This window comes from Plecotus auritus, assembly GCF_963455305.1.
Source record: "Plecotus auritus genome assembly, chromosome: 7".
Taxonomy (NCBI): Eukaryota; Metazoa; Chordata; class Mammalia; order Chiroptera; family Vespertilionidae; genus Plecotus; species Plecotus auritus.
In genome coordinates, this window is record NC_137774.1 from 59,669,087 (window position 1) to 59,681,901 (window position 12,815).

The following is a 12,815-nucleotide window of genomic DNA, read 5'->3' on the forward strand; positions in this document are numbered from 1 at the left end:
GCCAGGACCCTCACTTTGTCGAGGAGGATATTCTGGCTCACAGAGGTGCCCACCTTGCCCAGAGCCACCAGTTGGCCCAAGGCATAAGCAGACCATCAGGTCTCCAGGGAGGCAGGAGCTGGGCCAGCCTGGCCACACCATTCATATCCCTGAGGCTCCCAAGTTGGGGAGGCCCTGGGTTTGTGGTGGGGAGGCTGTTCTCTCCTTCTTCCAGGCCCCTCTGGCTGCAGGGACCTCTACACCCACCCTACAGCCTTGAGCCTACATGGCCATCTCCTGGACCCCTGGGTACCTCCCAGGGTCAGAGCCTCCCCGAAAGGCAGTGCAGGCAGGTCTCTGCTGTGCCCTCAGCCCAAGCGGCAGGACCCTCTCGGGACACTGGGGATTGGACCTTGAGGCAGGATAGTAAGAAGCTAGAGAGAGTCCTGGACACTGAGGAGCAAATGGTTTACACACTCCAGACGGCCCTGACGGGAGGCCCTCGGTGCTGGTCCCTCTTCAAGGACATGCTTTGAAATGAAAACTAACCAGAAAACACCCCTGGCCCCTCTAAACACCCATTTTGATGGATCAACATATTGAAGGACACACCTGAAAAGCTAATGAATATTCTATGAAGACCCTCCCCTGAGATCTCCCCTAGGATTCTGGCAGATCCACAAGAAATAAAAAGCCTCAAGACAAAAGAGCCACACCCATGCCTTGTATAAGGCAGCACTTGCCAACTGGTGGTCCGTGGACCACTGGTGGTCCGTGAGGTCCAAAAGGTTGGTGACTGCTGCTCTAAGGGACCCCACGAGACTTGCAACCAGGGGAGCAGCTCGATCCAGGCTACCCCCTGACCCTGTCTCCAAGGCCCCCTTTCCTCTGACTTTTCCTCTCCCTCTGCTTCTCCTACCTTAAGCCCTCCCTTTGGTTCACTGTCCCAGCTTTAGTAAACACTTCAAAAGCCACCTGGACTTGCGTTGTGAAAACTTTCCTACACGAGGTCAAGAACCACACACCACAGGCCAGCAGGGATGTGGGGCTGTGTCATGTCTGCTGGTGCGTTGTCCATGCAGAGGACACAGTGTGGGCAGGAGCCATCAGGACTGGGCTACAGGGTTAGGAGGGAGTCATGCCAGGCATCGTGTATGCAGTGGTGGGCACTGAGCTGACACGAGCCAGCCTGTCAGAGGCAAAGCCCTGCTCCTGTCCCCATAGTTCTCCACCTGGCACTGAGGCCAAGACCACTCCTGGGGCATCTGCCTCACAGTGTCAGCTGAGGGGCAGGCAAGAGAAATCCAAACAGCAAGAGGGATGCGAAATGTCAGCCTGGACAACACAGCTGCCCCACAGCTGTGATGGGTGAGAGGTTGGCTCAAGAAGCTCCTTTTCGTGGGTCCCAGGGCCCAACTCAGGGCCACCATGGGGTGGCCGCCCTCTTCCGGCCACTGCCCAGCGGCCAGCTCTGTCCTGTCCCCCAGGTCCTTGCCCCGCCGGCCTTGCTCTGACATTGACAGGTTAACACCTGCTACAGAGCTGTGTGGTCTCCATGTGATCACAACAGTGATACCACGTAGAACTCCCTCCTGCACACACAATAGTGACATCACGTAGTCTTCTCCCTGAACACACAATAGTGACATCACGTAGATCTTCACCCTGAACACACAGTAGTGACATCACATAGATCTTCTACCTGAACACACAATAGTGACATCACGTAGCCTTCTCCCTGAACACACAATAGTGACATCACATAGATCTTCTCCCTGAACACACAATAGTGACATCATGTAGAACTTGCCCTTGAATACACAATAGTGACATCACGTAGATCTTCCTGAACATAGAACAGAGCCCACTCCTAATTCTGCTCTCCAGCTATAAGCTGGTATTAATTCCCTGGGACAGGTCATTAGCCCTCTTGCCTTTATATGCACATGTTCTATATTCACAAATACAGCAACCTATGTGTGCAGTCCCTTAGCTTTTCTCCTTGGTGCTATATCTTGCCACCTTGCTGCAATGGCCCCACATCCTAGGTTGGCTTGGGACAGGGCTCAAACAACACCTGGTCCTCTTCCAATTTCAGAACTGATGGGAAAAGGACATGGGGAGGCCTAGCCAGTTTGACTTAGTGGATAGAGTGTTGGCCCACAGACTGAAGGGTCCTGGGTTTGATTCAGGTCAAGGGCACGTAATGAGGTTGCAGGTTCCTAGGCCCTGGTCAGGATGCATGCAGGAGGCAACTTACCAATGTGTCTCTCTTACATCAGTGTTTCTCTCTGTCTCTCCTTCTCCCTTCCACTCTCTCTAAAAATCAGTGGAAATATATCCTTGGGTGAGAATTAACAAAAATAAAAATATGTATATATTTAAAAAAAGAAAAGAAAGCTGGGGTAGAAATACTTATAACAGACAAAATTAACTTCCAAAGATTGTAAAAAGAGACAAGGGCACTACGTAATGATAAACGAATCAATCCAACAAAAGGACATAATACTAGCAAATATTTATGTACCCAACATAAAACACCTATATATATATAAAGCAAATATTAACAAACATATAGAGATAAATTGGCCCGACTGGTGTGGCTCAGTGGATTGAGTGTCCTCCTGTGCACCAAGAGGTCACTGGTTGAATTCCCAGTCAGGGCACAAGCTCAGGTTGTGGGCTCAATCCCTAGTAGGGGGCCTGCAGAAGGCAGCCAATTGATGTATCTCTCTCATATCGATGTTTTTCTCACTTTCCCTCTCACTTCCTCTCTCTCTAAAAATCAATAAAAACATATTTTTAAAAAAGAGATAAATTGGCAGTCATACAATAATACTAGAGGACTTTAATATCCCATATACAGCAATGGAGAGATCATCCTATAGAACAGTGGTTCTTTTTTTTTTTTAAATAAATCTTTATTGTTCAGATTATTACAGTTGTTCCTCTTTCCCCCCACCCCCGCCCTAGCTCCCCTCCACCTGATTCCCCACCCCACCCCATGCCCTTACCCCCCGCTACTGTCTTCATCCATAGGTGTAAGATTTTTGTCCAATCTCTTCCTGCACCCCTCACACCCCCTTCCCCCTGAGAATTGTCAGCCCACTCCCTTTCTATGTCCCTGATTCTATTATATTCACCAGTCCATTCTGTTCTTCAGATTTTTTATTCACTTGATTTTTAGATTCACTTGTTGGTAGGTATGTATTTGATGTCATTTTGTTATTCATAATTTTTATCTTTACCTTTTTCTTCTTCTTCCTCTTCTTAAAGAATACCCTTCAGCATTTCATGTAATCCTGGTTTGGTGGTGATGAACTCCTTTAGCTTTTCCTTGTCTGTGAAGCTCTTTATCTGACCTTCAACTCTGAATGATAGCTTTGCTGGTTGTAGGTTCTTGGTGTTCATCACTTTGAATATTTCTTGCCACTCCCTTCTGGCCTGCATAGTTTCTGTTGAGAAATCAGCTGACAGTCATATGGGTGCTCCCTTGTAAGTAACTAACCGTTTTTCTCTTGCTGCTTTCAAGATTCTCTCTTTGTCTTCTGCCCTTTGCATTTTTTTAAAAATAAATCTTTATTCAGATTATTACAATAATTTCTCCTTTTCCCCCCCATAGCTCCCCTCCACCCAGTTCCCACCCCACCTTCTGCCCTTACCTCCCCACCACTGTCCTCATCCATAGGTGTATGATTTTTGTCCAGTCTCTTCATGAACCCCTTCCCCCCTGAGAATTATCAGTCCACTCCCTTTCTATGCCCCTGATTCTATTATATTCACCAGATTATTCTGTTCCTCAGGTTTTTAATTCACTTGATTTTTAGGTTCACTTGTTGATAGATATGTATTTGTTGTTCATAATTTTTCTCTTTAATTTTTTCTTCTTCCTCTTCTTTAAGAATACCTTTCAGCATTTCATATAGTACTGGTTTGGTGGTGATGAACTCCTTCAGCTTTTTCTTATCTGTGAAGCTCTTTATCTGCCCTTCAATTCTGAATGATAGCTTTGCTGGATAGAGTAATCTTGGTTGTAGGTTCTTGCTTTTCATTACATTGAAAATTTCTTGCCACTCCCATCTGGCCTGCATAGTTTCTGTTGAGAAATCAGCTGACAGTCGTATGGGTGCTCCCTTGTAGGTAACTAACTGTTTTTCTCTTGCTGCTTTTAATATTCTCTCTTTGTCTTTTGCTCTTGGCATTTTAATTATGACGTGTCTTGGTGTGGTCTTCTTTGGATTCCTTTTGTTTGGGGTTCTGTGCGCTTCCTGGACTTGTAAGTCTATTTCTTTCACCAGGTGGGGGAAGTTTTCGGTCATTATTTCTTCAAATAGGTTTTCAGTATCTTGCTCTCTCTCTTCTTCTGGCACCCCCATAATTCTGATGTTGGTACGCTTGAAGTTGTCCCAGAGTCTTCTTACACTATCTTCAACTTTTTGGATTTTTTTTTTTGCTTTTTGCTTTTTGCTTTTTCGGTTGAGTGTTTTTTGCTTCTTTGTATTTCAATTCATTGACTTGATTTTTGTGTTCCTCTTGTCTGTTTTTGGGTCTCTGTATAATGTTTTTTATTTCAGTCAGTGTATGTTTAATTTCTAGTTGGTCCTTTTTCATATCTTCGAGGGTCTCGTTATATTTACTGGCCTTTTCTAGGATATTCTTAAAAAGCCTTATAACCGTGGTTTTGAATTCTATATCCAGTCGTTTGTTTTCCTCCATTTCTTTTGTTTGTGATCTGATTCTTTGACACCACATTTTCACTGCTTCCCTGAGTTGGTAAGGTAGATTTGTGTGCTAGGTTTCCAATATGGCCCAGTGGGTTGGCCTCCCCAGTTAACCTGAGGTGGACACTCTTGGTGCACCCCTTTGTGGACTGTGTGTACAGCCTTGTTGTAATTAAGTCTTTATTGTTGTTGGTATCACTGGGAAGAATTGACCTCCAGGCCAGTTGGCTGTAAGGATCAGCTGTGTCTATGCTGGGAGAGGTTTGGTGCTGGAGACAGCCTTATAGGATTAGACTTGCCAAATTGCAATAGCCTCTGTGCTCAGCTTGGATGGGGTGGAGTCTCAGGGCGGAGCAGACAGTCTTGGCTTCCCGTCAGCCTTGCCCTTGCGCGCACACGCGCACTTTCAGTCCTCTGACTTCCCCGGCTCCCGAGTCTCCGCCCGAGAGTCCAGACTCCCCCCCACAAGAGCATGGGTCCCCAGGGGCTCGCCTGGAACTGGGGTTCCGTGCAGTCAGAACTGGGGTTCAGTGCAGTCAGGAGCCTCTGACTCCCTTCCACTAGGGAAAGCCTGTGGCAACCTCCTCAGCCTTTGTGCGCACTGGCACGTGCGCACCTTCAGACCTTCGCCTTCCCCGGCTCCCGAGTCTCCACCCGAGAGTCCAGATTCCCCCCACAAGAGCGTGGGTCCCCAGGGGCTCCCCTGGAACCAGGGTTCAGTGCAGTCAGAACTGGGGCCCAGTGCAGTCAGGAGCCTCTGACTCCCTTCCACTAGGGAAAGCCTGTGGCAACCTCCGCAGCCTTTGTGCGCACTGGCATGCGCGCGCCTTCAGATTTCTGCCTTTCCCAGCTCCCGAGTCTCCGCCCGAGAGTCCAGACTCCCCCAGTAAGAGCGTGGGTCCCCAGGGGCTCGCCCGGAACTGGGGTTCAGTGCAGTCAGAACTGGGGTTCAGTGCGGTCGGGGGCTTCCTTCCCCCTTCCGCCAGAGAAAGTCAGCCAGGCTCTCAGCCGCCCTTCCTCTCTGCGCGCACAAAGACCCTTTGCCGTACCTCCAATTCTCTGTGAGCTTTTCTCTTTCCTTCTAGTTGTAGAATTTTCACTCAGCCAGCTTTCCTGTGGTTCTGGATGGTGTCCGTTCTGTCTTTTAGTTGTAGTTTTGAAATTGTTGTGTGAGGCAGCAGTTTAGGTGCTTACCTATGCCGCCATCTTGGTTTCTCCCCCGCCCTTGGCATTTTAATTATGATGTGTCTTGGTGTGGTCCTCTTTGGATTCCTCTTGTATGGGGTTCTGTGAGCTTCCTGAACTTGTAAGTCTATTTCTTTCACCAGGTAGGGAAAGTTTTCTGTCATTATTTCTTCTAATAGGTTTTCAATATTTTGCTCTCTCTCTTCTGGCACCCCAAAAATTCGGATGTTGGTACGCTTAAAGTCCCAGAGGCTCCTTACACCATCTTCATATTTTTGTATTCTTTTTTCTTTTTGTTTTTCTGGTTGGGTGTTTTTTGTTTCCTCATATTTCAGATCTTTGGTTTGATTCTTGGGGTACGTTGATCTACAGTTGAGTTTCTGTATATTCTTTATTTCAGACAGTGTATGCTTAATTTCTGACTGGTCCTTTTCCATTTTTTTGGCATTCTCATTAAGATCCTTAAAGGTCTCACTAAGTTCCTCAGTGTTTTTAGAAGATTCTTGAGTAACCTTATAAATGTGGTTCTGAATGCTATGTCGTCCAGTAGTTTGCTTTCCTCCATTTCTTTCATTCGTGACATGTTTCTTTGTCTCCGCATTTTGCTGCTTCCCTGTGTTGATGGAGTGGCTTTGTGTGGTAGGTGACCTATAGGGGCCAGTAGCTCAGCCTCCCCAATCACCTGAGGTGGACGCCTTTGGTACACCCCTTTGTGGGCTGAGTGCAAAGTCTTGGTGTAGTTAAGCCTTGATTGCTGTTGGTACACTGGGAGGAATTGACCTCCAGGCCAATTGGCTGTGAGGACCCGCTGTGTCTATAATGGAAGAACTGCTGTGCTGGAGACATGCTTATGGTGCAGGACTTGTTTCAGTGGGACTTTGGTGCTCACTGAGTCTGCCTCTTGAATGTGTCACTTATGGATGTGAGGAGTTGAAATCTGGTGTCTCACGCTGACCACTAGGTACACTGGCTTCTGGATCTCCAATGGGGTGCAGGTCAGCTACTGTCTGAGGCCACTCAGCAGGCGCTACAGGGAGAACTACAGTTTTCTCCTCTTTGCTTGGGGTTTGGAGGTTTTGGAGCTGTCTGACCTGGGCTGCAAGTTTGCTATGTTAAGCTGCGATAGGGCAGGTCATTCATATGCTAAAGCCGCTGCTTGGAGCTTGGGTGGGTTTGTAGATTGTGTGGGGCAGGGTCTCAGGGTGTGACTAGACTAGGGCGTGGCAAACAGCGATGGCTGCCAGTTAGCCAGCTCTGCATCTCCGACCGCGACCCCGCGTCCCGTGCCCCAGCACAGTAAACAATTATTCCTGCATGCAGCCCTGCAAGCAAGCCACCCTCACTTTCCGACCCCACAGCAGACAGTCCAGCTTCTCCCTGTAGGAGTTTGGGTCCCCCGCATCTCCCCAGAAACTGGAGTTCAGAGTAATCGGGAGCTTGTCTCCCTTCGGGTTGAAAAAAGCAGCGCTCCCAGATGCCCGTCGCCAGCCTGATTCTCGCGACTCCGTACCTCAGCTTTTCAGCGCTTGTGCACCCCTCAATGCTGTTTGCTCTTTCCTTCTAGTTGTAGAACTTCCACTCAGCCAGCTTTCCCATGGTTCTGGGTGATAGACGTTTTGTCTTTTAGTTGTAGTTTTGAAATTGTTGTGCGAGGCAGCAGTTTAGGTGTTTATCTATGCCGTCATCTTGGATCCTCCCTCGGCCATGGGACTGTTAAGGCCACATGGCTATGGAGTAAGAACAAGTGAAGGAAAGGGTGAGTGTGTGCTCAGAACAGCGGTTCTTAACCTGTGGGTCGCGACCCCTTTGGGGGTCGAACGACCCTTTCACAGGGGTCGCCTAAGACATCCTGCATATCAGATATTTACATTACGACTCATAACAGTAGCAAAATTACAGTTATGAAGTAGCAACCAAAATAATTTTATGGTTGGGGGTCACCACAACATGAGGAACTGTATTAAAGGGTCACGGCATTAGGAAGGTTGAGAACCACTGCTATAGAAAATCAATAAGGTATCATTGGCCTTCAATGACATACTAGTGCAGATTGACTTAATAGATAATATGCAGAACATTCTATCCAAAAACAGCAGAATACACACTCTTCTCAAGTGCACATGGAACATTCTCCAGGACAGGCTGCATGTGAGGCCAGAAAACAAGTCTCAATAAATATAAGAAGATTGAAATCATATCAGGCATCTTTTCCAGCCACAACAGTATGAAACTAGAAGTCAACTAAGAAGAAAACCAGACAAAAACATAGAAAGGAGAACAAAGCCTGATGTTAGTACAAGGAAAAAAATAAAGATCAGAGCAGAAATAAATAAAATAGAGGCTATAATTTTTTAAAAGATCAATTAAATTAAGAGTGGTTTTTTTAAAAGAGATACACACATTTGAAAACCCTTTAGACAGGCTCATCAAAAAAAGAGAAAGAGTCCAAATAAATAAAATCAGAAATGAAATAAAGTTACAACTGATACCACTGAAAAACTATTCTATACTAGAGGTCCGGTGCACAAAATTCATGCATGGGTAAGGTCCCTAGGCCTGGCCAGAGATCAGGGCCAATCTGTAGGGCAACCGCTGGGGTTATTGGGGGGGGGGGGGGTCCCCGCTGGCACCCGCCTTGGCTGGCCTGGGACCTGCGGGCTGGGGGTAGCTCCTGCACTGAGTGTCTGCCCCCAGGTGGTCAGTGTGCATCATAGCGACTGGTCTTTCCACTGTTCGGTCAATTTGCACATTAGGCTTTTATTATCTTATACTAGAGGCACAGTGCACGAAATTTGAGCATGGGGGGGGAGTCCCCTCAGCCCAGCCTGCACCCTCTCCAATCCGGGACCCCTTGGGGGATGTCCGACTGCTGGTTTAGGACCGATCCTGGGGATCAGACCTAAACTGGCAGTCAGACATTCCTCTCACAATCCGGGACCACTGGCTCCTAACTGCTCACCTGCTTCCCTGCCTGATCGCCCCTAATTGCCCCCCTTGCTGGCCTGGTCACCCTCAACTGCCCCCACTGCTGGCCTGGTTGCCCCTAACTGCCCACCACCCCACTGGCCTGGTTGCCCCTTACTGCCCCCCTGCCAGCCTGGTCACCCCCAACAGCCCCTCCCCCCGCCAGCCTGGTATCCCCTCACTGCCCCCCATGCCAGCCTGGTCACCCCCAACTGTCCCCTCTGTGGGCCTGGTCGCCCCACTCAGCCTGCTGCTCAGTCATTTGGTCGCCCTTCACTAAGCCCCCTGCCGACCTGGTTGCTCCATGCAGCCTGCTGCTCAGTCGTTTGGTCGCCCCTCACTAACCCCCCTGCCAGCCTGGTTGCCCCACGCAGCCTGGGGCTCAGTCGTTTGGTCGCCCCTCACTAACCCCCCTACTGGCCTGGTCGCCCTACACAGCCTGTTCGGTCATCCATTCAGTTGCGATGGTCGCTTAGGCTTTTATATATAGAGATAATAAAGAAGTGATATGCAAATTGACCCTCATGCTCTCACACAAGATGGCCGCCCCCATGTGGTCAAAGATGGCCACCACAAGAATGCCATCAGGGGAGGGCAGTTGGGGGGCACCCAGACTGCTGGGGAGGGCAGTTGGGGGCAATCAGGTCAGCAGGGGAGGGCAGTTAGGGGCGACCAGGCTGGCAGAGGAGGGCACTCGGGGGCGACTGGGCCAGCAGGGGAGGGCAGTTGGGGGTGATCAGGTCTGCAGGGGAGCAGTTAGGCATCAATCAGGCTGGCAGGGGAGTGGTTAGGGGGTGGTTAGGCAGGCAGACAGTCAAGCGGTTGGGAGCCAGCAGTCCTGGATTGTGAGAGGGATGTCCGAGGGGTGCCAGATTGGAGAGGGTGCAGGCTGGGCTGAGGGACACCCCCCCCCCCCAGTGCATGAATTTCATGCACCAGGCCTCTAGTCCATAATAAAAGCCTAATATGCAAATTGTCCCCTCGACCGGGAGTTCGACTGGGAGTGGGGCTGCTGGCCAACTGCCTGAGGCTCCTACCCCTGGTGGGCCCTGCCCCCGATCGGCACAGGGCAGGCTGGCCAACTGCCTGTGATCCCTCCCCCCGGCCAGCCCCACCCCTCGAAAAAAAAATGAAGAGGAAGGAACACTTGGTGTTTACATTTGTAGGGAAACAGACCTGCATCACATTCTAGGCTAAGAAAGGCCCACTGATCTCCGTGTTTCTCCTCCCATCCAGAATCAAAACCTCTTGGGGATGAATTATCCCAATAATGGCCCCAACACACACTCAGTGTCACTGTCACAGACATTCCCAGTCATGACAGCCCATTCCTCAGCCCGAAGTGCCCTGCTCCACCCACTGCCACTCCTCACCTGTCACCCCCTGAGGACCACCTTATGTTATCTTATCTGAAATGTGAGCAAGTTCTCAAATGCCCCCCTGGCAATAGCTCCCTTGCCCTACCTTTCTTCCTCTAAAAACCTTGCATTTTAAAAATGTATATTTGATTGATTTCGGAGAGGGAAAAAGAGAGAAACATCAATGATGAGGGAGAATCATTGATCGGCTGCCGCCTACACGTTCCAAACTGGGGATGGAAACCTCCCATGGTCCCTCCCCCGAGCCACCAGCCCCCCCCCCCCCCCCCCCCCCGTCGATCAATGGTGAGGAAAGGAGGAGGGGGGAGGTGGAGAGGTGGGGAACCTGATTGGCCCTGATCACTGGCCAGGCCTAGGGACCCCACCCATGCATGAATTTCATGCACTGGGCCTCCAGTATGTGTGTGTATGTATGTATGTGTATATATATATATATATATATGAATAAAATCTCTGACAATATGGATGGATCGAGAGGATATTATGCTAGGTGAAATAAGTCAGCCAGAAACACCATAATATCATAATAACTGTGCATGGGGTCAGATGATGACTGGGCCTATCATGGTGGCCGTCTCAATGTAGATAAATGTAAATAAATGTCCAATCACTATGCTGTATGCCTGAAACTAATGCAACATTGAATGTCAATTATACTTCAATTAAAATAAAGCAAATCTTTCCCTATTGATTCTGTAAAGTTGGCCAGTTTCAGGCTTCTCTCCTGAGTTGGGTCTAGCGCAGGGGTGGGCAAACTTTTTGACTCGAGGGCCACAATGGGTTCTTAAACTGGATCAGAGGGCCGGAACAAAAGCATGAATGGAGTGTTTGTGTGAACTAATATAAATTCAAAGTAAAGGAGCGGAGGGGAGAGCAAGAGAACCCTCTGCTCTTTCGGCTCCGCGGGCCGGGTAGAACAGCCAAACGGGCCGGATTTGGCCCGTGGGCCGTAGTTTGCCCACGGCTGGCGGAACCGACAGGACCAGCCTCGCTGCGCCCCTGTGCCTGCGCCCTTCCGCAGTGAGAACACCTGCCATCCGCCTCGGGCTTTAGGAAGGACTAGCGCCCATTGAGGCCCCCCAAAATGCTGCTGTTAACCACAGTGTGAACGAGCCCATTAAAAGGGAACAAACCACTGATGCCCATGTTACTCATTTGTGTCAGAGTAACAGGAACATGGGCAGAAGGACCCAGAGCAGGATCCTTGGCACCCCCTGCCCTGGGCACCCCAGGGTCCCTGAGGCCACCAGCAGGACACAGCACAAGGTGGAGAGGGCAGGGTGGGGTGGGTCAGGGATGGGGATGGGTTAGGGAGGGGTGAGGCAGGAAGGGGTGCAGGGAAGATGGGAGGAGAAGAGAAACGGTTCCGGACAGTATAGGGGCAGGTCAAGTCCTAAGGGGAGGGAGGAAGGTTTGGGCAGGTGAATAGGTCAGTAAGTTAGAAAGTCATCAGGTGAGCAAGACAAGTAGCAGGTGAAGTGGCTCTTATAAGCAGTGGGAGGCTCCTGTTTGGCACTGCCTTGGCAACCCGGCTCTTTATACTCCCTCTCAGCCAATGCCTGGCTTTGCCTGTGGTCCATCACAGGGGACACTCCACGAGATCTCATTCTTAGATCGATGCCCATCAATCCCAACTGACAGGTCCTCCCTGGAACCATTCAGGCCCCTGCTTTCCAGGCCTTCCCAGCCCGGCCCCCAGCCCCCACTTCTGTGTGGCCCTCCTTCACTTCTGAACTCCCAGGGTTTCCCCTGCGCGATGGCCGGGAAGTATACAGAGCAAAGGATAGCCGGACCTCAAGAAGAACCAAACACAGCAGAGGGGGAGGTCTCACACCTCTCACAGCAACGCATCCAGCAAGCACACAGAGCACCCGCAGGTGTAAAGCCATCTTAGTCATATAGCTACATCCATGCGCCTACCTAACTGTAGGGAACACATTAATTTTAGGCATACGTGATACAGTTATAACAATTAACGCTGTTTACTTTGGCCATAAAGCAAATTTCAATACATTTCAGAGGAATGAAATTACAGAGCATATTTCGGGCCATGTAATCACGGTAGAAGTTACCGAGAGAAAGCTAACTAGAAATCCCCATATGTTTAGAAATAGAGAACTAGCATTATAAATCAAATAGGCATAAAGAAAATCCCAGGAAAAAGAGGCTATATTTGACTGAATGATGTGATCATGATAAAATGGTAATAATTCATGTCTCCTTCTGGCCTGGAATCCCACTTTGTGTTTCAAGATTGTATGAGCTCAAACCATCCCTCGTGACCTAGACTTTTAACGTCTAAAACAGAGGTGGATATGTCACTCACCTATGTCACCCTTCTACCTGTTAGCATGGGCTTTAAGAACTATGAGGGGGAATATCCAAGTTGCCTCTCAGGAGCATTTTATTTTTACTTTTTAAAATATATTTGTATTGATTTATTTCAGAGTGTTGAACCGTGACCTCCTGGTCCATAGGTCAACGCTCAACCACTGAGCCACGCCGGCCAGGCTCTCATGAGCATTTAAGAGAGGAAGTTCATCAGCCTCTCTCCAGGGGGGTCAGGGATGACAACAGCAGAGATGGC